General features: G+C 35.5%; 2 long non-coding RNA genes across 6 annotated transcripts in view; one reads left to right on the forward strand and one right to left on the reverse strand.

Moving 5' to 3' along the window:
* Positions 1-17907: 17907 nt before the first annotated feature.
* LOC123571745 (uncharacterized) overlaps positions 17908-25963 on the reverse strand; it is a 53650-nt gene continuing 45594 nt past the window's right edge. For 2 of the 4 annotated variants that reach the window (XR_012431769.1, XR_012431770.1), the window contains exon 2: positions 17908-19917. This is a non-coding gene — a long non-coding RNA (uncharacterized lncRNA). The remainder of the gene's footprint in view (positions 19918-25963) is intronic. The other 2 variants (XR_012431771.1, XR_006695942.3) reach the window with 2 other exon arrangements.
* The window catches only part of LOC135969434 (uncharacterized), a 264944-nt gene continuing 257845 nt past the window's right edge, over positions 18865-25963 (forward strand). For both annotated transcript variants that reach the window (XR_010584696.2, XR_012431768.1), the window contains exon 1: positions 18865-19495. This is a non-coding gene — a long non-coding RNA (uncharacterized lncRNA). The remainder of the gene's footprint in view (positions 19496-25963) is intronic.

Below are 25963 nucleotides of genomic sequence, written 5' to 3' on the forward strand. Positions count from 1 at the left end.
GGAATTCCTGTTTTCACTCCCAAATTTTGCCTTTTCCGACACCACTCTGACCCACCACTCTGCAATCATAGCCATAAAAAATCCGAAACCCTGAGCTCCATGAACAGAAGAGCGGCAGAGAGGCAGAGCAGCAGAGTGACAGAGCAGCGCAGCAGAGAAGGAGGAGCATTTGAACGTCCAGAGGAGTTTGGCTAGGGTTGGAGAGGAAATCGGCTGTGGGATATCCCAACTCCGGGGAAAGATCATCTTCCCACTCCATCTCCTTTCCAGTTCCTCATCCATGCCACTGATAGCCACCTCCATCACTCAATAAAATCCCCACATTCACTATCCTTCAACTCCATGTGACCTGATCCTTCCTGGACTCTGGACAAAGACCTCAGTACCAAGAGGGAAAGGTGTTAAAAAGCTGTCATCTTGACTCTCCACTGAACTGGTTTAACACTTAGCTGTCCACGGATGGCAACTGCTAAAAGAGCATTAATTGTAACGCACCCCTAGATGCCACTGTGGGACTGGAGCCCAAAAGTGCTTGCCCTGGATCCTACCTGTCTGCATGCTCCCCTCCAGTAAAGGGTTTGAGCGCATGGCAGCCCAAGCAAGTTCCAGGAGTGGGTCAGAGAACTCTCCCATTTCAATTGTGCTCCTTCACATCATCTTTCCTTCCCTATTGCTGGCCCTGTTGACTTCAGCCCCAACACAAGAAGCAGGAATAACAGTCTAAATTGGACTGCATAACCAGTTTTCACAATTGGATAAGGTCAATTACCACCATAAATTTCTTACTGCATATTACTCAGTTTGATTTTTTTCTCTGAAAGAATACTAGATGATAAATACACAGTAATTATTTTATAGTTTTCAAATTTATCAACTTGAATATGTTGACATAAATGTAAATATACAGTTCTCCTCATTCAGTTCTCTTTATTTCCTGTCCTCTCTTTTAAAATGAAATCCTCAGGACAAACAAATAAATAAATAGTAAAAAAAGAAAGAAAAGAAAATTATTCTATACACATAGTCTCACTTTTTCCTTCATGCTATTATATCCTACTTCTTTCAATATTTGATGCATGGTTTCAATGTCATTTACACATTCAAAATGATCTAGCAAAGGAACATTCTTTGATACACATGTTCTTTCTAATTACAACACCATTTGTCATCAGTGCTTGTAAAATTACTCTTTCATCTCTCACTTTATTGTTTACATAAAAGTATTTTAAATTAAATCGATCTAAATTTGTATTACTTCTCATTGAATAGTAATGTAACTTATTTCTGATTTGTTTTCCTTTCTTAGACTCTTGGGTCGCAACAGTTGGATGATACATTCACTTATTCTAATATTTAACTGTTTTCTTAAATCATTCATAATCTTCAAGATGGCTCAATTTTTACAACAAGACAACAATAATAAATATAAAAATTAAGAATAAAAATAAGAAATTAAGACTACGCATTTCATAGGAAGCTTTTTGAAAAGTAAGACAAGATCAAAATAGTTGGGCAAATTAGAAAGTACTTTCTTATTTCTATGAAATATCAGTCTTAATGGAGAAAACAATAAGCATCTGTCCAATAATAACTCAGTCTCAGATTGAGAATCTCTGTTCAGATATTGTTTGTTGAATGAAAAAATGTGTAAGATAAGCTTTTTCACATAGTTTGTGCTTTCATACAGTTTGAATATGTAATCATAAATTTAAATATATTAACTGCATGCATTTATTTAAATGTCCAGTATCAAAATAAATTCATCTGTGTTCATTGCAAACCACAGACATAGTCAAGCTCCTATGAAACTACTGTGAATTCTGTCACTTGGTACATTGTCTAAAATTGGCAAAAAAACACTGAGAACATCCTTCAAAATCCTGTGTGTGTATGTGCATGTATGTGTATAGAATAGATATTCTCAACATTTTTAATATGGTTTAATTTTACCTTAGGTCAAAGTTTTGAATACTAAGTAAAATGTTCTACTGTTTCTCTGAGTAAAAAATTTAACACATATCATTTCAAAAGAATCATGTTTTTAGAAAATTGGTCATTGTAGATCATTTCTGCCTATTTTTAATTATGGCACCACTGTGCCAATAAGTTATGTTTAGAACATTTACATTCAAACCCAGATTCCAATAATACATAAAATGTGTGTTTATGTTTTGTACTTATTTGAATTATTGTCCCTTTGATAGATATTTCAGCAGCTACAACATAAAAATATTAAGACATTTAGGAAAAAATGTTAGCATATAGGCTGTTAATTTAAAAAAGAACATTTGTTATTGTTGCTACTTGACTCATTGAAAAAAATTTCCCATTGACATCACTCTAAAGGGAAATCCATTTGTGGCAAAAGAAAAAAAAATCCTTTAGAAAACCCATTTGGGATTTGTTATATGAAATTAAACTAAGTCACATTTTAAATTTTCTAAAATTTGCTCCAAATACATATCAACAGTTGCAGTATTTCTCTCTATAACTCTATTCTAAAACTACATCCCACTAAAAGTGTGATTTCTCTACATTTCTTCCATATATATCCTAAGAGTCATTATTCTAGCCTTTCTCAACGTGAGTAACTCAAATATTTCAAATACTTTTTTAATGATTCCATATAGACATGTTAATTCAGATGTCATATTAAGGATGAAAAGTGTGGTCAGCCCTACATATTCTTTTTTGCTACCACAGAGGAGATTAGTACAAAATTGCATTGAGAGAGTCTCAAGCCAGATACTCACTAGGAATAGCTTCTAAGAGAGTACCACATGCTGTGAGCAAATGCAAGGAACAGCTGAATGCTTCTCCATGTGACCAAGAGTGGCTTATTATGACAATGACAGCCAGAATATATGGGATCGTGTGATCAGACAAAAGGACCCAAGATTTGATACAGTGTGGACCAATGAACCAGGGAATAGATGGAAACAACCACACATGTACACACACACACACACACGCACACACGCACACACACAGAAAGTGTAAATACAAATAGTGTGATTTTCATTGATTTTAACTTAGTTTTGTTTTGTTTAAAATATAATTAGAAATAAATGTACGTATCAAATAAAAATATCTGACACCTAGTTCTAAATGCATATTTAGTCAAACTAAATGTAAGGTCAGTCAATGACTTGACTCTCTTCATTTCTTCTCATGCCTCACTCAAGAGAAAGTAGGTATTCCAGTTACTGTGGCTATATAACAAATTACCCCCAAAATTAATGACATAGAATAACATATTATGGTACTTAGGGAGTCCTAGGACCAGCAATTTGGAGAAGGCACAACAGGGATGCTTTGTCTTTCTGCCACACTGGCTGGGCCCTCAGCTGGTACACTCGAAAGCTTTGTTCACTCATGTTGGGTGGATGATGGTGACTGGCACCTCAGTTTCTCTCTGTGGTCTATCATCACGGGCTAGTTTAGGCTTCCTGAGAGTATGGTGGTTTGGTTCCCAGGGCAAGTTTCACAGGAAAGAATCCTGTGGATCTTTTATTCTTTTTATTACCTAGTTTTATAAGTCACATAGCACCACTCTTGCTGTACTCTCTTGATGAGAGCAATTATAAGTTTCCACCCAGATGCATTGAGAGAAAATACAGACGTCGATTCTCAGTGAGAGAAGTGAGGAGTCACACTGTTAGAAGAACATGTGGGGTGGGAGATGGTGTTGCAGTTATTTAGATGAGTAAAATCTGCCATGACAGGCAAGAGGCACAACATACAGACTAAAATTAGAACTGGTCCTTCTTTTAGTGAGTCTCTCCAAATGCAATCTTCTATCTTTTTCTTTCTGTTCACTACACTTGTTCAAACAGCAAAATGATTCATTTACATATTTTAATTACTTTACTTGGTTGACTCCCTGCTATTTGAAGAAGTATATTTTTAATCGACTAAAAGAAGGTTAAGTTCTAGTTTTAGACTTTATATCATGCAATATTTATAAGTGAGTCAGACGTTTGGTGAGACAGCGATGGGGCTATGGTCAAATCATGTCTTTTAAAAGGAATTCAGTTTTTGAGGTTTTAGATATGTAATTTAAAGTGAAAGACTAGAAGACCAGTTTGTCAGGATAAGCACCATTGCTGAGAGAGAACACAGAATGTATGTAGCCTGGGGCTGAGGGACAGCTTTGATTTTTGTAAAATTATGAAGATATGTTCTTCTAATCTGCCCAGAGATAATCTGTAAATTCTTATTCCCCTTTCTTTTCAAAGAAGATCTCACCTTCTTGATGTTTATGCTCACACAGTACCCTCTGGGGGGCATAAACATCACTGAGATGTTTTGCAATTTTTACATACATGTGTCACAGCAGAGATGGGAAGATAAATTATGAGCTATTTTGTAGAGGGACAATGACAAATGTGTGGTATGTTCTATACAGAAGAACTCTGAGACCAGAAGCCCATTCACATGTTTCAGTCTTCTGCTCAACTGTTTCGGAGACATTGAAGCAGGCCGTCCTGCTTGCTTCAGAGGCAATTGTAGGTGAAATCAGGAGGTCCCAGGAATTATGACAGCTCACAGTATCATGAATATTTGGGAGCAGATTTCATTGCAAAAAGAGTGTAGAGAGCAGAGTCAAGGGTTTATGGGCAGATACTTAAACAATTCATACATTTAGGGAGGTATAAGAAGATAAACTACATTCATGAATTGTTTATTCAAATATACTATTTCATGGCTTAAGGTAACCTTTAGCTCAAAACAAAACTGTTTGACTCTAAAGAAGCTATATTCTATGTTGACAACCCTGATAATACAATGTTTAAAAGCAAACACACAAAAATACAACTATACATTTTGTGTGATTACCTCTCAGTTACGTATTTATGCCAGGGAAAGAGAACAAAAGTAATTAAGCAAAATACCTCACCCTTACTCCTTATTTGCTTATGACCAGGATAATTGGCCAATCTTATTTATGACAAAGGTTTACTAACCAATGCACTGATGGAATGTATTCACACCTAAGTTCTTATGTGATCTAATATGATCCAAATGAACTGTACATAATTTCATTGTAAAAGAAAGTTTAATATAGAGGGTTTTTAAATCATTTTAAATTTTACTCTTTCCCAATCCAATATACTTTATTGAGAGAAAGCAAACAAATAGAATAAATCAAGATTTTACTCTTAACTCCACTTTTTCTTCTGCTGCTTATAGTCTCACCTAAACAATAACAACAACAAAGAGGGCTCTGAACATTTCTTGTCAAAAAAATAAAAATAAAATAAAAGAGCATGAAAAGCCCATACTCCAACAATGTCACCTTTCTCTTGTGATGGCAGGTAACTTAAATCACAAAAAGACATGGAGCAGGAAGGGAAGAATCCCTAGTGTTCTGGTTTCTTTTTTAAAAGAAAAATATGGCCTGCTCAGCTCTTAACGGCTGCCAAGCATTTCATCACCAATCTTCGCAGCATTCCTTCAGGATGGGTACCCTGTATAGTTAAAAAACCAAACCAAAACAAAACAAAACAAAAAACTTCAAAACAGAACAAGATAGATTAACATTCCTAATCATGTTTTTGAATGTGTAGGCAAAAACCAAACAAAAATCAGACAGGTATGCCAATATTCAAATCAGATTTTGATAAAAGTAGGAATATTCATCTATGAACAGATGAAATTGGTTAGATAGATGATAGGTAGAGAGTAGATAGGTAATAGAAGATGATATCTTAGCCTGATCTCTAAAATTATTTTGTGGAACTAAGGTACACCTTCAAATAAGAACACCACATGATGAACTTACACTACTTATTCATCCTCAAAGGGTGGATCATAAGGATATTTTTGGACTTAACAAGGTCAAATTTATGTACTCTGAAAACACAGAAATATAAAATTCTAAAAGATATTTGTATTTTTGTGAAGGAGGGTGTGCTGTTGCTGTTACCTGTACTAATAAGTACTATATAGGTTTATTACATAATTAATTTCTTTGGCCAAAACTACTAATGTAAAACAAAAGTCAAAGAGACTTTTCTAAATGGGAATTTTCATGATTAATTTGAAGGTTTTTTAAAAAATTAATAATGGAACAGTGATTATTCTAGTGAGGTGGATAGAGCTTGTTTTTAAAGTCATTAGGGCTACACGGTGTGAGTTTCTGGATACATGTAAAGGTTTATTTTTTTAAGTGAGCAAAGCTTGAACATCACGTACACAAAAATGTGCCTGTTTAAACGAACCAGCAGAAATTCAGGGCGAGTTATGCACGAATACATCCTCAAAGATATATATACTATTCGGAAGCCATTTACTTTGGGAGAAGCTGGTAATTATGACAAAGAAAAGCAGACCTAATCGTGTGATAATCTCTCTTTTCACTTGTTTTGCCATCTTGTTTTCCTTGTCCTTGGTATCATCTTTCCCAGCCTTTTATAGTTGTCATCACATCTTTCTTCCTTATGATTTTCCAATCCATTTTTGTGTGCCTTTGTTATGTCTCAGTTTCTCCTACACTCTAATTTAATGAGCCACAAGCAACAAGAAACAGAAAATAAACCATTCAGCTTTTGAACTTTACTTAGCATACTCTAAATTGGCAGGTCTTAGGCAATTAACAATAAAACTTGTTTAAAAAACACAAATTTTCAGAGGCTTAAGCATGGAGTTAGTTATATTGTTTAAAGCATTGCTAAGATAGGAAAGGGTGATATGTTAAAGTACACGCAATACTGAAGGAGCAATATTTGGGGAATTACATGGCCGGAGTCAGTGTGAAAATGACCAAGTACCAGTAAGCTTTGTGCCTGTTTGTTCTGCTATTTTAGAGAATGATTTAGACTCTGCTTTAACCTGAGTTTTTCTATAGTAGTTTTTCATGATTTTAAAAGACATCCACGTTTACTTTCTTAGTGTGTGCACAGAACAAACAAACATTTAGGTGTTTACACTGCACAGCCCAAATCCACGGCTCTGCAACTGTCAATATCCCAAATCCATTAGGCAAATGCCTAGGAAAGTACAGAAAGTAAGCAACTAGAAGAAGTATCAACAAACAAGTGCAGAACTCCATAAAAAGATGCTCATTTTGACCTTCCAGTTTACTATACAATACGCAGGTGGCACACAGAGCAATGAATAAACTAGTGTCCTCTGAAGAGGAACAAGTCTTCCTTTAATCTTCCAAAGCCTAATTAGTTACTATTACTAGGTTCTATAAACAATGGCATTTCTGTTGATGCCGTTCACATATGCAACACATTAGCCAAGAACAGGATTTTAAAATTCTAAATTTATATTCAATCGCTGCCTATCTACCCTTAGGTTTCTGAATACTTCCTTTTGCCAACCTCCTAAGTATTCTCATGTTCCTGGCCACCTAGATTTTCTATTGCTTCAGGCTTCTTCACCATTTCAAAACTTACAAGGCTTATGCAGTATTTTCTCAGGACATGTGAACATAGAGATAATGTGAGCAGAGGACATAAAGGTTAATCGAGCATATATCAAGGCCTACTATTTGGTAATTTATATGTATCATCTCATTTATACCTCACACGAAACCTTCAAGAGAATAGAATAAAGAATATTTATTTATCACAGATAAAGAATCAAGAGATTAAGTAACAGGTACAATATTGGAGCTCGTTAGGGATAGATGCAGAACTCCAAGTACCAGGAGAGTCTGTTTCTGAAGACTCTGCAATAACAAACCGAAAAACTAACGAGTACCTCTGTAATATAATGTGCCCTTCTTCGACTAAGTCGGTACACTTTCTGGCAGCCAAACCAAAACAGCACAGGTGGCATCTAACTCCAGAAAAATCTCACTACTTATTGCTGATGAGAATTTCTGCTTGGCGTACATCACCTCACCTTTGCTTGTAGCCTGGGCAGATCCTACTATCTCCTTTCTGTCTGCTGACTGACAGAAATGGCCAGCTTTCCTCCTTGTTTCCTGTCAGTGGACTCTACTATTGTATTTTCTGGAGCCAGAGTGGTTGTTATGGGATGAATTTTTGTCTTCCCCCAATTTTTATGTTGAAGTCCTAACCCCCATTACCTCAGAATGTTAGTCTAGTGGGATAAAGGGCCTTTACAGAGGTAGTTAAGTTAAATGAAGCCCTTAGGGTTTGCATTAATACAACCTGACTGGTGTCTTTATGATAAGTGAATATTGGAATATACAGAAAGGCACCTGAAAAATATATGCACAGAGGAAAGGCCACCTCAGCACACAACAGAAGCCAAGGAGAGAAGCCTCAGAAGAAACTAAACCTGCTGACACCTTGATTTTGGACTTCTAGCCTCCAGAACTGTGAGAAAATAAATTTATGTTGGTTAAGCCATCTGGTCTGTGGTACCTCTGGCAGCCCTAGCAAAATAATACTGTGGCTTTGAAACATGATGCCTATACAGATCTAAAGGAGAAGGGAGAAAAAGCGGGAGGCTTCCCTGTGAACTTGTCGTTGAACACATCTTCCTCACAAAAGCTTTGTGTCAGGTTGAAAACATCTGTGTGTCACTAAGATAATAACAACTGATAATATACTAATGGAGCATCTCTGGCATTTTCAACACAGGTTTCTGGAAATATTAATATATCTTAACATTAAGGAAAGTCACTAAAAATTTATTTACAGGCACTCATCCTGGACGAGGAGTGGGAAAATATTGTGAAAAGGAAGTACTCTTTGTATTTAATTATTCTGTCTATAACATCTTCATAAAAATGCTGAAAGGAGGAGGGATTCAACATTCTCTTATGATTTACATAGCCGGCAAAGGTCTACGTACATGAAATTCAGAGGAAAAGGAGACAGAAAAGACACACTTATAATTTTAAAAATTCCCAAATGGCAGTATGTGTTAGAAGAGTAATTTTAAAAATTCCCAAATAACAGTATGTGTTAGAAGAGTATCCTTGTGTCCCTTGCAAAGCAGGCGCTAAGGCAAGCACTTTAGTATAGCTATTCTATTTAGGAAGGGATTCAGGAAAACACACAGGAGGAAGTGGAGAAAAGGAGGCATCTAAGTAGAAAAACCAATAAAGCATGTGTTAAGTGGAACTCCAATTCACAGTGCCATAGATTCATGAGTTGCTGGAATAACTGAAACATTTATTCATAGATCCCCACCAGGGAGTATAAACCAATGCCTATGTGTGTATGTAAATTGTAACTCATTATTTCATTGGCCAGTACCATGGCCTGGGTCCTTACATTTGAGTTTTAGGAGAGTGAGGGCATGTGTATGTAGTTTTATTTGAAATAAAATCTACACAAGGTGGTAAACAAATTATCAAATATATCACAATAAATGTATATAAAATGAAGACCTATGAAACCAGAACCTGTAGGAAGAAGGTGACTGGGGTCAGCACCACAGAAACACCTTGTTACCTCTACCCAATCACTACTCCCATAAAGGTAAACTACAAAGCCAATTTCCATCATCATAGATAAGTTTTGCCTATTTATTTTTGAAGAGTATTATAAGTGCAATTATGTATATATACTTTTATTTTCTTGCTTTTTTCCATCAACATCGTATTTATGAGATTCATCTATATTGTTGTATGTAAGTATAGTTCATTTATCCCCATTGCAGCTTAGAATTTAATTGTGTAAATGCAATAGTTTATTCATCATTATTTCTGGGAAAAGCATTGTTATCACATGGAACTGCAGTGTTTCTTGGGAAACTTAAATTTTACACTTTTGAACAAAATTAATATATTGTTTTCCTGGCTACTTACAAACAAAAGAAATAGCCACAATGTCTTCTAAATTAGAACTACTCTGGTTTTTTTTTTTTCACCTATAATTTAATAATCTCTAAACAGAAATACATGTTTCACTTTTATATGTAGGTATGTGTATGTTTTACAGACATTGTTTACTAAATTACACATTTAATTGATAAATTTCAGCAAGTCATTCATTCAGCATATAAACATTTTTGATCACCTACCATGTGTAAGCTATTTTGCCGTATACTGGAGCCATGATGAACAAAAGGAGACCTAGTTATTGCTCACCCTCAATTAGTTTACAATTAGCCACAAAGAAATGTAAAATAACAGTTATGACTCAGCATGGTGACTGACACAAGAAATGATGTACAGGTTTCCCTGAGAGAATGAAGACGGAGGCCTAATCCAGATTTGTTGGGTGCAGGAAATCCTGGAAGAAGATGATAAGTTTAGGGTTATTCAAGCAAGTCAGGATGTGTCCTAGCAAATGGAAATGTGTTCAGGTCCTGAGGTAAAAAAAAAAAAAAAAAAATTGCGTGTTGGGGGAAATTAGAGGACTTCCTTTTGTTTGGAGTTGTTTAGTTTCCTCTTCTGTAAAATAAAGGGAGTAGAATGAGCCAGCAGTGAGCATTCTTCTAGCTCTGGCATTTATATCAAATACTGGCCTCCTATTGGTCTGGTCTCTAGAACTACAATGAACACTCACAGAAAGAGATCTCGATTTGATTGTTTAACCTCCTGCAATGCTAATGAAGTGATGTAATATTCACAGAGGTCCAGCCACTGTTGTTGAATGATTTATGGAACAAAAAATAAATAAATCTCCATAAAAAGTTTCTTACATGTATTTTACTTACCTCAATTTTGAATATCTTACACTTTAGAACCATGTAATTTCCTCAAATATTTTTGACATTGAAAACCAATTCATTAAAACCAGAAAATCCATTTATTTATCTTGCTACCAAATTACAGGAAGTCGGGGAGGGAAGACAGAAATGAAAATAAAGAAATCCTCACCAGAATGGTTGGGATAACTTATAGACTCTCTTAAACAAAAACAAGTTTCATTTCGTAAATATTAACACTACAAGAGACTGATTCATGAACCAAAGAAAGAACACTTTTAAAAGAACCACCTCTAATGCTTTGAACAATTTTGTGAACAGTTTCTGATCACAAAAGGCCAATCGATATAACAACTGCCCTTTCTCTTCACCTTGCTGATAGGGTTTGGTAGTATGTCCCAACTCAAACCTCATGTTGAACTGTTATTCCCAGTGTTGGAGGTGGGACCTGATGGGAGGTAATTATATCATGGGGGGTGCAGCTCTAGTGGTTTAGCACCATCCCCCTAGAGTTGTTTCATGATTGAATTCTCACGAGATCCGGTTGTTTAAAACCGTGCATCACCTCCCCTTTAGCTCTCTCTCCTGTAGCCATGTGAAGATGTGCTTGCTTCGCCTTTTGCCACAATGGTAAGTTTCCTGAGGCCTCCCCAGTCATGCCTCCTGTACGGCCTGCAAAACTGTGAGTCAATTATAAAGACTTTATGAACTAACCAGTCTTGGGTAGCTCTGTAGAGAAATGTGAGAATATTTTCTCTAATATACTTGCCAACACACTCACATACACTTAGGAGCACTTATTAATTCTCCATGGGTGTTGCCAAATACGATGTGCTGTAAGTCTCCATATTGAATTAAAGTTTGTAAACAGCCTGTGAAGGAAACAGAAACATCATAGCTTTTCTGCTTAAATTTGCTGACATTTCTTTGTTCATACAGTTGTTAGACTGTTTGTGCAGACTCCTAGTATGTCTAAAAGGCATATTAGTGTCCTAATAAACTTTTCTTCTGCATATAAAACACCGGAATTCTTTATTTCTTTTATGTGCATGTCTGGTACATGTGTCATGAAAATATATAGGCGTATTAAACTTGTGACTCTATAAATCTCCTTTAAAAGGGATTTTCACTTTCAATATAGATAAATACAATTATTTCCTTTTTCCGATGATAAAATAAACATACAATCAATGCACGTGCTTAAAAATTTGTAGTACAGACAGAAGAGCAGTTTTAAAATGATCAACAACTACAACATGCATAAATTACTACAATTAATATTTGGTTTGCTTTCTTTCATTTATTTACTTCATTTTTAGCAGAATTGAGATCTGTGGCAGCTGAGAATTGTGTTCTGCAGCATGCAGTAAAAACTGATTACAAGGGCTTAATTAAAGAAAAGGTTTTTTCTTCCTAAATGTTTTCCTTTTTTTCCACTATTTTTTTTGTTTTGTTTTGTTAGCACAATAAGTAATACAGACAGGCAGTCCATGGCTGCTATAGTACCTACAGGGACCATGCCCTTTGTTTTTCCTACTCCTGCATCCTTACATTGTAGCTGTATCTTCATGGCAACCTCATACTGGCAAGATATGTTCCCTGTATTACACCCAGAAAGAAGGAGGTGTCCGAGAGGATGGAACAGTACTTAGGTCAATAAAACAAAAGTTTCCCAGAAATCCACAGCAGAATGTCATTTGATCACCTGTATCTTAAAGAAATTTGGGCCAGGATTGTGTTTAGGTGGGCATTTCTCCCCCTCAAATATCAGTGCAAGTAAAATGGAATAAATTAGATATTTGGCAGGCAACCGATAGTGTCTGCCACAAGATTATCTGTACAGCAAATATGATTTGCTGGTTTCATTACACTTGAGTTATCCCATATACAAGTTTACATAACTGAAACATTTGCATGAACACAACTGTAATGGCTCCATGTCTGTGAAATTATCCACGTATTCCTTCCATTGAACAAACATTTAAGGATAATTTTTCTTTTACTATTAAAATTTTTAATATTAATTCAAGATATTTGTGCCCAGTGATATTATATACAAAATATTATTTATATTTAATAGGTCAGTATTTTAGGCTTATAGGTTTTATTTTACATTCTGTACTTTTTCTGGTAACATATGAAATTTATATTATTAAGAAATAATTTTTCAGTAAACTTTATATATGTATATTTCTTTGTCTATCAGCACTTACACTATTTTAAGCCAAGGTCTTAATGAATACTCTTCAAAATTAACTCAGTGTGTGAAAACTTCAAAGAGGTTTGACATTTGGTTACAGCACAATTAAATAAGGAATTCATGTATTAAAATTTCATACTACGATTTAAAATATCATATTAGCTGGAAACATCAATAGAATCACAAATATTTGGTAAGTGATATATGAAAATAAAAGCTAATCTGCCCTTTTATTATGGAAGAAAAAATGAGAGATCTTACAATTGCACTTTCAACTGTTTTTAATAAATGGCAATTCAGAATTTTAGTCCTCTATTGTATAATTACTGATTTGCAAGATCCAATATAAAATCAAGAAATTTAAACTAGCATAATTCCCTACCCCATGCTAATGCTTGGGACGGGCATACTTTCTTGTCCTTGTGTTAAACAATGCTGGGATCAAGCAAAATAACTTAGTTTATTGCTCCATAAGACATCTGCTACTACAAGATAAGGCTGTATTAACTAAAGAGTTTACTTATCAAGATTAACAGCCTGTTCATCCAGATTCTCTTGGAGATCCTCACCTTACTGTATCTTCAGATCCAAAGCTATTACGTCCTAAACTTTGACAAATTCCTATAAGTTCTCCTTCCAAGGCCTGCCTTAAGATCACCCAGCTCAGACTTTCAAACTCAAGAAATAACTTTTTCTTATTTCTCATTCTGAAACCGTGCTAAGACTCTATCGAGAGACACTCTCACTCACTGCCACATGTCCGTTAAGTTTTTCCTGACCAACAGATTTTCATAATGGCTGTATTAGTCAGGGTTCTCCAGCACCAATAGGAGATTTAATAGGCGATTCGATAGATAGATAGATAGATAGATAGATAGATAGATAGATAGATAGATAGATAATACATACAGAGGTATTTACTATAAGAAATTGACTATTGGCTGTTGGCTGTGGTGGCTGACACCTGTAACCCCAGCACTTTGGGAGGCCATGGTGGGAAGATCACTTGAGGCTGGGAGTTAGAGACCAGCTAGGGCAATATAGCAAGACCCCACCTCCACACACACAAAAAATAATAATTATAAAATATTTTAGTAATTGGTTGCATGTTTATGGAGTCTGAGAAGTTTCATGGTCTGTCATCTACAATCTGGAGACTCTGAAAGATAATGGTATGAATTGTAGGCTAAGCCTAAAAGCCTGAGAACCAGGAATACCAATACTGGAAATCCCAGTTCAAGAAAAGAAGACCAATGCTACAACTCAAGCAGTTAGGCAGAGAGAGAAAATTCATTTTTGTTTTATTCAGATCCTCAGTAGGTTGGAGGATGCCCAACCACATCAGAGAGGAAAATTTGCTTTAACCAGTTTATCAATTCAAAGCTAATCTCTCCTGGAGACACCCTCACAGACACACCCAGAACTAATATATAACAAGATATATGGGCACCCCTGGCCCAGTCAAGTTACACATAAAATCCACCATCACAATGGTTTTCGGGCGGTCAATAGTAAGCAGTGGATAGATTTCTGAATAGACATCAAAAACATAAAAAACATTTAATATTATATGATTAGACTCAAATTTTGTCTACTTTAAATACAGATTACTTAGTAATCACCTAATACTGACTACCAATACAAATTTAAGGTTTAGTTAATTTTGATTTACCATAGCAACTAAGAAAATTAAAAGTTAGCCTTGCATTTATTTTCTAAAATGAAACAAACAAAACTCTATTATTTTTATTTTTATTTATTTATTTTTTTGAGACAGATTCTCATTCTGTCGCCCAGGCTGGAGTGCAGTGGCATGACCTCTGCTCACTGCAAGCTCCGCCTCCCGGGTTCCTGCCATTCTCCTGCCTCAGCCTCCCGAGTAGCTGGGACCACAGGCGCTGCCACCACGCCCAGCTAATTTTTTGTATTTTTAGTAGAGATGGGGTTTCACCGTGTTAGCCAGGATGGTCTCGATCTCCTGACCTCGTGATCCACCCACCCTGGCCTCCCAAAGTGCTGGGATTACAGGCATGAGCCGCCGCACCTGGCCACAAAACTGTATTTATTTTTAAGCATATTTTGATCATTCAAAAATAATCTTGGTTAATAAAATAATGACTTTCAGATTATATTTTAAATGAAAACCAGCAAGCCAAATATTTTCCAGAAAGAATTGAGCACTACACATAGTCTAAAATTTAGGGACATGTTTATAATGTTTGGATACAGGTTGAGCATCCCTAAAACAATAAAATCAGAAATGTTCAAAATTCAAAACTTTTTGAGTGCTGACATGATGCCACAGGTGGTAAATTCTACACCTGACCTCATGTGATAGTTTGCAGTAAAAACTCAGGTGTATAACACAGAGTTTATTCCTTTAGGGGACGTATTTAAAACATTGCACAAGGTTATCTTCAGGCTATACATAAAAAGTATATATGAAACACAAATGAATTTTGTGTTTAGACTTGGGTCGCATCTTCAAGGTATCTCATCTTGTATTTGCAAATATTCCAAACTCTGAAAAAAAATCTGAAATCTGAAACACTTCTTATCCTAAGCATTTCAGACAAGGAATACTTTGCTTGTACTATAAACTGGAATGAAAAGTTTGGCAAGTCATTTGGGGCATTTATTGGTTTTCAAAAATCTCTAAAACCAGAAAACCTAACTCCCGTGATTCAGGGAGAGGGACGTCTACCTCCGTCTTCCAACAGCATTCTTAGATGCAACAGCCATCAGTACCAGAAATGGCTGCTCTGCCTATTTCATACCAAATTAGAATCATGCTGGTAACTTCTGAGAAGCTGATTTTTTTTTTTTTCATTCTAACATCAGAAGGCAGTTGTACCAGTCTCTGAATATCTCCTTTCAGGGGTGGTCATGGGATAGTTCTGTCAGGTCAATGTTTCATTCTGAATAGAAATGGTGAAACGACAGACAGAAAGGAAAGAACTGGGAAAAAATCCTGACATTAAGTCCTGAGTGTATACTTCATGAGGTGAGAAAAAGGAAATCCCAGGGAAAGTTGCCTATGCTCAAAGATATTCTGTCATCCCCTCCTCCTCTATCATTCCCTCATTTGCTCTTATTTAAAGACATTGGAAGAGAAATCAAAATTGCCTTTGAAAAAGGTTAATTCATTTTGACTCAATTACAAAACTTCTATATAACTTGAATTCCATTAATAAGACAGTCTTTAACCTTCCAACCTTCTCTTCAGACTGAAGAACTCAAATTCTTTTCTTCGTTGTTTTGTTCTATCCCCTAGGCTTTTCAACATTCTCCGTATCCATCAAACTCTGTAGCAAAAAATTAGGCACTAGTCTTCTAAGGCCTAGACTGCAGTTAGATTCATGTGCTTGCTTTTTTATACCACTACCATCTTCTATTTGGCTCTTGCAAAATTTTTACAAACATGTGTTTCCGGGAAAAGCGTCATAACACGTGGCAGTATTGATTTTCCCCCGACGCCAGCAGTCCAAGTTCACATAGCATGTGGCTGAAGCAGATGCAGTCGATGTGATGGAATATGAACAGGTTGTCTTTCTGATAGGACTGCACCCAGCATTTCTTCAAAACATTCAAACATGTGTCCTGAGAGAAGACTCTAGGTTATATAGGCCACATGCTAACAGAGTTATCTGATTAAAAGCACTGCTTCAAAACATGCTGCTTTGTTTTTAAAATAATGCTAGCATAACTAGTGTTTATTATATACAATATAAAAACTTCTAAAAAACACCCTTTTTAGCAGATGATTTAAATTATTTTGGAATCAGCACAACACAGAGAAGCAGTTGATAAGAATAGTGTGTTAATATGAGTCCTTAAACCACAGATCTAATATTGTTCCTGAAATGTTTGGCAAGAGGAAAAAGTATCAAGAGAATTAGATAATAGTTTATTTCTGTGGGCTACAGCAAAGATACACTGTCACAGAATGAGTGAAAACCTCTATCTCTGTAATTGAAAATATAATTAATACAATTTTTGCATCTAAAGCACAAGGTAATTCTAGATTTCAAGCTTACAGTTGACCAGTCTGGCCGATATAAACAAAATGACAAAATGTACTATCACCCTGTTATCTGCTGCTCTCTTTCTTTGCAACTTTATATATATTAAAATCAAAAGGCAGGATAACTCACAGTGATGTTTCTGTTAAAAATGTACATACAAAAGAGGACTAGATTCTGTCATAATCAGGAATATTGCAATTAGACATAAATGCCTCAGTCGTGGAAAAGCCGGATCTTCACCGACTTTGAAATATTTACCTGTATGGACTATGCCAGAGCACCATGGGCCAAACTTTCCCCATATAAGATCCTTCATGAAAAACCTTATAGACAGAAGCGATTGGGCAACTCATAAACCAGCAAATATAACAAGAGGCGAACACAACAAAAACAATGTTGAATTTTGCTACCAACAAATAAATAGGGATTAATTAAAGACATTAATAAAAGAGGAGCTATTTCCACTTAGTGCATTGAAAAGTTTATGTGACGATGCCTATGCTGGCTTTGGGGAAAAGAAAATTGGTAATATGTATCAAGAACTATAAATATGTGCATATTCTTTGAATTTAAAGATTATTTAAAAAAAGAAAGTATATGATCTAACATCTCTATTGCCTGAGATCTCTATATCAAGAAAGGCTGCATTTTCAGGAAATGGGTTTGATTTTATTTTATAACACTAGGATATGTAAATAATTATACCTTCTTGCTAGCCAACACCCCTTGTCCCCAATTTGGCTGTTAAAAATCCAAAATGTAATTTGATGCACATCTCTAATGAAAGTATAAAACTTAACAGCATGCATTTCATAATTCTTGTTTCAGTTTATTTTTTCTCTGCTTCTTTTCCATTAGTCTGGTGTTCTCGGGCAATATTTTCATCTCGTTATTTTATATTGTTTGAAAGCTATTGTAGATTTAAGCAATTTAAACGTTTTTCAAATAAAATACCACAAGACTGTTCCCGACTTACCATGGTTCAACTTACAATTTTCCTACTTTAGGACGGTTTTATTAGGACATAAACCCATTGTAAGTTGAGAAGCATCTGTATATGGAAAATAATTTTCACATAATAAACACTTAACAAATGTCTATCATTAAAATTTTATTTGCAAAAAAAGTTTGAATCAAAAGATGAGAGATTTATAGAGTATAACATAAACATCGAAAACTAATATAAAAACTGAAAAAATAAAACTATTCTTAAAATTTAATTTATAATATAAATTATCATGGAATTTGAGTAAAAAGAAGTGAAGAATTAAAAATACACAATTTTGTGTGTGCGTGAGAGGGAAAGAGAGGTAAAGAGAAGAGAAAGAAGAAATATATGTCTGTGTACCCACAAACATAAATCCTTAAAAATGCCAGCAGTCTTATTAAGAGATTTGCTTCTTGTTTTGTATTTTTTCAAAATATTGTTGTTTCCATGTTACTAAAAACATAAAATGTTTTTAACAAAGCTTAAAGGTCAAATTTTGTTAAATGTTAAATTGTTAATATTATTTTTATGATGAAATGTATTGAATTTAAAATTATACCTGACCAAAGTCCTGGTCCTCAGGCAGGTTAAATTTTGCAGTTTACATTTTATTAATAAGGTATTTAAGACCCAGGTGAGCAAATAGACTTCTGGAGGCCAGAAACACTGATAATGCCACGAAAATATTAGGGATCCAGTACCCTGGCATAATTCCATTCATATTTTGGCATTTTTCTACTGTGATTACGCTACCTATCTCTTCTTATGCTTGGCTTCTAAGCTTGCTGAGAGACAAACTTTGAATCAGACTTCAGTATGATGTAGTCATATTTTTGATGCTTATTTTCACAAAATTCAAATTAATTCGAGGCTTAGTTGAGCAACATTGTCAACTGTATCTTGGAGACGCATTCTAAACTTCACTTCCTCCTCTGGGGGGGGGAGCTGCATTTCTCCTCAGAGATGAGTGGGCAGGTCCAAGGAGGTAGACAGCCCTGCTTCCTGTGCAGCCCAACTCCGAGGCATTGGTGGACAGACGGGCGCGTCAATCTCCAGGGTTCCCCACACAGGAAGCAGGAAGCAGGAGGCTGGAGGCTCACAAAACGGACCAGGGAAGTTGTGCAGTCTGGCCTCAGGCTGACAGTGGAAATGTGAGGGGAATCTGTGAAAGTCAGTGCTCAGGCTAAAGGCAGCTGCACGATGACAGGGAGGCCCCCAGGGTCGCTGCTCACACAGCACTTGTGCGGTGACTGAGGGAGCCATGGGTCCTGGAACCGAGGAGGCAGCTGGGCTGTGCGGTGGATGGAAGTGCTGAGGCAGGAAGCAGGTGGTCACAGGTGGAGGAAAGGATGAGCTCGTGCTATGGAGCATCTGCCCTTCACGGTGGCTCCTGTGGAGAGGCTCCGCAAAGATTAAATTGTAAAGGAAAATTCATTTATTTTGCCTAATCATCGTCAAAAACAATTCTGACACTTGCAGTGCTGAAAGGAAGGCTACTCTGGACAACAAAACAAGAAATCTGGAATTCTCAAGGACTAAGTTGTCTCAGGAAGTGCACGGGCAACAGAAACATTTCCACGAGAGGCCGGGCGCTCAGTCAGGAACTCCTCTCTGATGTCTGACTTTTCCAGGGACGGATGGGCGCCTCCAAGCAAGATGCCGAATCTCTTTGAACCTATCCTCCTACTAGAAAAACAGGTATCTTGCTGTAAAAAGAAACCACTTCTTTTAGAAATCAAAAGTTCCCAGGCAAGCTACATATGCAAAATGCTCTAATTCCAAAGGAAAATGTGTTGGAGTAATTCTTGTATATCTAAGTTGAAATTCTCTTTATAAAGTTTTAGCTGTAAGAACACATTCTAAATTTATTGATTCGAAATTATCTGGTTGGCTTTTGTTGTTGCTTTAAACAACTTTCTATTTTATGTACTAACTAAAAAATCAGATGTTAAATTTTCTTCATGTTGGCTTAATGCAGATAAATAAAAAGCACATTTTAAATTATCATTTTCTACTTACCATAGGAAGATAAAATTTAGAGCTTGTTTAGTCTATTGAAGCTGTAACACACTGTTTAGCTCATAAGAAGGCCCTGGTTTCACTCCAAACTAGGCGTTTTCCTGACCAAATAAAATAAAATAAAATAAAATAAAAAACAAAAGGTCTAAGTCATAATTATACCTAATAGGAAAATAATGAAATCAAATAAATGTTAACTAGATCTTTCTATTCAGGTTGGTGCATTTTTAGGGAGATACAATCTTAAACATTAAATTTTTAGGCTGGGTGCAGTGGTTTACACCTGTAATCCCAGTACTTTGTGAGGCTGAGGTGGGCAGATCACATGAGATCAGGAGTTCGAGACCAGTCTGGCCAAGATGGGGAAAACCCCGTCTCTTTTAAAAATATTAAACTTGGCTGGATGTGGTGGCACATGTCTGTAATCCCAGCTACTTGGGAGGCTGAGGTGGGATAATTACTTGAACCCAGGAGGCAGAGGTTGCAGTGAGCCGAGATGGCACCACTGTACTCCAGCCTGGCGACAAAGCAACACTGCATTAAAAAAAAAAAAAAAAAAAAAATTACTTTCAGTAAAGTAACCCCCCACCCCAACACATAAACACACTTGACTAGGGTTCTCCTGGTTCATACATGACCTTCCTCGGAGGTAGTGTTTTCGTAACTTAACTGATAATGACTACAGATTTCCAAGTTCCTGCAGAGTAAATTCTGAATCGCTAGATCTGAGGTAAGGCAAAGCAATCTGTGTTTTTTTTTAACAAGCACCCTAGGAAACGAAGAAGTTCAAAAAACACTGCTCTAAAAGACCACTTGCTACTGCTGTAGGTAAATAACTCAATTCACCTAGATCCTGTCTTAGGACAGACCGTCCGTGACAGCACTAATAAATTGTGCATGAAATTGATTTCATCTATATTGGAAACATAATTTGTCCTGCAGTATGTCTTGTGTGCCATTGACTCACACTTTCATTTCAGTTGTTGTTTCTGCGTGGTCTAATCTTGTATATATAACCTCAATTACGGAGAAGATTTTAATTTTTCTCAATTTACGAAGTTTGCCTTTCTCCTTCCCTTCAGTCTACCAATTTTTCAGTGAGGAGTTCTCAAGCCTTAGAATCCAATTTCTTCTGATTTCAGTCCAAGGTAAAAGCTTAAACCCAAGCAAAGCTCATTGCAAAGAATGTGGTTAGAACAGAAGAATAGAAGTTGCACATTTATTCAATTGTATCTTTTGTTTTTTGCTTTGTAAATACCTTTTCATCTAACGTAAATTAGAATCGAGGTCTTAGTGAATTTCAGACACAAATAGAGTGGTTCACATTTGTATTATCTTAGCCACTATGTTTATTGGCACTGTATTATAATGGACTTAGACCCAAACAAGAAATAACCATTTGAGTTTGTTTCCTTGTTTTACAACCTTTTCACATTCCAGCTTCTCCGCATAAAAGGAATTAACAGAACAGAGTACACTGCACCTGAATACTAAACGTCCTCACATTCTGTGTCCTTGAGCAAATTTGAACTAGGGGGAAAAAAAAAAACCTCTTTGCTAACACAAATACAGTGAAGTAGCAGACATATGCACTATGCTAAATTCTATCACTATCTAAGCTATGTGTCATGAATAAATAACATACTTTAAGAAACTACACAAACTCCTTTTGATCACTAGGCTTCTATTCTGTAAATTACTGCGGCAGATTTATATGCTACCTAACTTACTACTAGTGAATATGTAAGGTAAGGGGAGAATGGAGTCATATTGTAATTGCCATATTATGTGTGCTTATCCAAGTTACACATTATGTTTGAAACTATTTTTCTTACAGGGATAAGGATGGGGTGATGTGTGCCATTTTATTATTATCAAGAGGAATATTAAATCAATTTGTATTTATCCCAATAACAACATTTTAAAATTTGTGAAAGAGGGTTCATTTATTTTCAATTAGTAGTAAATAAACCACCTTATAATGAAAAGCATAGTAGTTTCTCCTTGAGTATCTATACATTAAAAAGGCATGAAGAAACATTGAAGTACATTGTAGCTAGCTGTGAAAGTGAAGCTGAAATAACATCACTCTAAATCTTCCCAATATGCAAACCATGATATGAAAAAACAGAAACTTTAGATTACAGTCCTTTTCTTTAATGCCCTAAGCAAACATAAATTTTTAAATCCCAAAGTAAATACTATTTAAAAATATATTTTTAATTAAATGTATGTAAACATTAAGTGATTGTGATATAATAGCTTTCGAGGCCAGACTAATAGTTCTCTTTCCTTATCTCTGTCATTCTGGTGAGTCCACAGAGTAAATGAATTTTTTTTAAGTCACTTGATACAGATAAAGTTTTTTTTTTAATAAAACCCGACAGTCTGGTTTTGAAATTTATATGGAAGATTAAAGAGCCAAAAATAACCAAGATATTTTTGCAGAAAACGAATAAAGAGTGAGGATTTACCCTACCAGGTAGCAGGACTTATTATGAGGCTATAATAAATACGATAGGAGTAGTGTTGTATTGGAGTTTTATAAATTAACAGATTAAATGTAATAGAGTTTAGACAGATACACATATATGAAAACTTGACAAGAGTGGTATGCAAGATCAGTTCAAAATAAAAAAAATCAATTAATAAAACCAAAGAAAAATTACCATCTGTATGTAAAAAAATTGTAGGAAATTAGATCCTTACCTAATGCCTTTCACTCAAGCAAACTCAGATTACAAACATAAATATCAAAGACAAAGCTTTAAGCATTTAGTCAAAAATGTAGATTAATACTTTTCTGACCTTGGGATAAAGATCATTTCCTAAAACAAGACCAAATAAATGCTAGCTACAAGACATGATTGATAAAACTGACTCTATTAAAATGAAGAATTTTGATTTTTCAAAAGGCACATAAGGTAAGGGAAAACAAAGTAAAAACTTTTAGGAGAAGATGACCAAGGATATATTAAAAGCAAAGAATCACTTTTAAAAAATAAAAAGGAAAAGATAAACAACTTAATGGGCAAAACAGACACAAACAGAAAAATGGGCAACAGACACAAACAGATATTTCAGAGAAGAGAAAACACATAATTACTAGTAAGAATATGAAAATGGGCTCAATGTCTTTGTGGTTAAAGAAATGCAAGTTAAGACCACAACAAGATATCATTTTATATCCATCCATTGACAAAATTTAAGAGCCCTGATCACATCATGGGCTAGAGAAGATAATTTTAGTATCATTGATCAGAACATAAATAGTTAAAATGACTCCGAAAAATAATTTGGCAATATCATTTAAAGTAATTCTCATATCCAACTATTCAACATTTATACTGCTAGGCACTATCCAAGAATATGCCTCACATTTGTGCACTTGGATGCATATACATGAATATTCCTAGCAAGGTTATTTATAATAGGGAAATATGAGAAATTAACACAAGTGAAATGGAGATGAATAATTAAATGTGATATATCCATTCAGTTTAATTCTACAATAGTGCAACTCAGGTGTGGTCACACATGCCTGTAATCCCAGCACTTTGTGAGGCCAAGGCAGGAGGATTGCTTGAGCCCAGGAGTTCGAGACCAGCCTGGACAACACAGCAAGACCACGTCTCAAAAAATGAAAATTCTGTAATAGTGTCAATGAACATATATACCTGCAAGAGTGAAAATAGACAAACTATAAAGCTACTTGGAATAATTCAGGTGAAATTTAATGTATGATATTGTCAGTGGGGAGGAGGAGCTGAATAAAATCTTAGACTATGAACAACCTACTACCCTTTTTTAAAAGTTCAAAACAGTTAAAATATAGATAGATAGATGTGGGGATATAGACATATGTGTCTTTATATATATATGTATATACAAAAATGTATTATGGAGATTTTTATATATACGTACTTTTTTGAGATAGAGAAAAATATGCACAAATTCAGATAGTGGTCATTATAGAGGGGGTTGGGATGGCATGGGGAGAACATATTAGTAAATACAAGTTATAATCAAACATATTAGTAAATATCAGTTATGATCAATGTATTATATTAGTTCTTTGTGAGCTCAATGACATTCAGTATATTTTAGATGATAGATGTGGATAGATGACAGATAGAGAGAGAGAGAGATAGGTAGGTAGGTAGATAGATAGATAGATAGATAGATAGATAGACACAGCCCACAGAGAAATGATGAGTCTAGTGACTAAGTATCATTATTCCGATTCTGTGAATCTAAAAGATATTAAGTTAAAAAGTAAAAGACAAAAAATAGCACCTGACTCCAGAGCAGTTCTCAAACTTCACTATGTACCAGCATCACCTGGAAAACTTTATAAAAGTTCAGATGATTGAGTCCCCACCTCCAGAGGTTCCGTGTCAGTGGAAGTGAGGTGAAGCCAATAAATAGCACCCCAGGTGATTCTAATCCAGGTGATACATGGTTCACAGTATTAGAAATACTGCTTTATAGGAAATGCTTTTCTTGGCTTTATCACAAAAAAGTTTATGTTCTTCAACCTGTGTATGTCATAGTGGCCCAAAGCCCTCTGGACTTAAGTGACACAAGTTTATGTCTTCATGACCCTCCACTGTTCCAGCTGCATAGTTCATATTAAGGCATGCATTATATTAAATAATAAAACCTGTAGTAATAATAACTTAAACATATATTTACATAGAGCAGTATATTTAATCTATTTTTATTACTTTATGGTTTGAGATGAATTGTATCCCCCCAAAATTCATATGCTGAATGACTAACTCTCAGAATGTGACTGTACTGGGAGACAGGGTCTTTAAGGAGGCGATTAAGGTGAGCATGGTGGGTCACACTTGTAATCCCAGCCCTTTGGGAGGCCAAGGTGAGAGGATCGCTTGAGCCCAATGGTTGAAGACCAGCATGGGCAACATAGTGAGACCCCATCTCTACGAATAAAAAAAACATTTAAAAAAGAGGCAATTAAGTTTGAGAGAGGTCATTAGGATGGGCCCTAATCCCATATGACTAGTGTCCTTATAAAAAGAGGAAATTTGGGCATTTTGGACATAGACATGCACAGAGGGAACACAGTGAGAAGAAAGCAACCCTGCCTACACCTTGATTTTGAACTTCCAGCCTCCAAAACTGCAAGAAAATATTTCTTTCATATTTAAGTCACCCAATCTGTTGTATTTTGCCACAACAGCCCTACCTAACAAACTAATACACCGCACAAAACCTAACCTTACATAGAGAAGATGTTTAGGGAGAGTTGGGAACATTATACCATTAAAACATCATTACAATTAAATTTGGCATTAAATATGGAAGGACAAATTGGTAGATGGAAAACTGGTCTGTCAGTATTTTTCACTATCTAGAAGAGGCATACATATCTGACATATCTATTTGCACCACCTTTTCACCAGGAGACAGATATTGAAAGGAATTGGCAGTTTTCATACAACGATTCCTTAAACATCAATGAAAATGAACACTCATTATTAAAATTCATAACGCCTAGCCACCCATATGAAATAGACATTTGTTGTTTTGATGTGTTTTTTTTTTTTTTTTTTTTTGCCATCAGGCATTTACCCCATTTATTAATTTGTTCCTCCATTCAAATTCTAGCAGCACTGAGTCAACAGGTGGACTTGTGACCTAAACTAGAATATCAATGCTTCTTTCCAGGATTATGAATCTTTTCCAGAGACAATGGGCACAGTGACATGATGATTTTCATTGGCCATAGGAAATTTTGCTTCTGTGGTCCTAGTATATATTAAAAAAATATATATTAAGTAATTATATTTTACAAGCATGTTATTATGAAGTTATGCAGCTGGGTTAGATCCATTTTTTCTTGTGATTTTGAAATAAACTTAAAACATGTTTTGTTTGTACCTAAGAGTTTTGTGGGTCCTAGACACCATGCCCGCTGTGCCTCGTGGCTCACTCAGCCCCAACGAGAACTCTGGAGATGGGAGGATTTCACTCTCACGCTGAAGTGCCCGGGCCAGCTTCCTTGCCTTGACCTTTAGCAGAGTTTCTGTTCTTTAGCCTTAGAGTTTTGTTTTGTTCTGTTTTGTGTGAATGACTCTTCAACTCAGAATAGTGTGGTCTTGTGACCCTATTTTGTTTTTT

This window comes from Macaca fascicularis, chromosome 2 (assembly GCF_037993035.2).
Source record: "Macaca fascicularis isolate 582-1 chromosome 2, T2T-MFA8v1.1".
Classification (NCBI taxonomy): domain Eukaryota; kingdom Metazoa; phylum Chordata; class Mammalia; order Primates; family Cercopithecidae; genus Macaca; species Macaca fascicularis.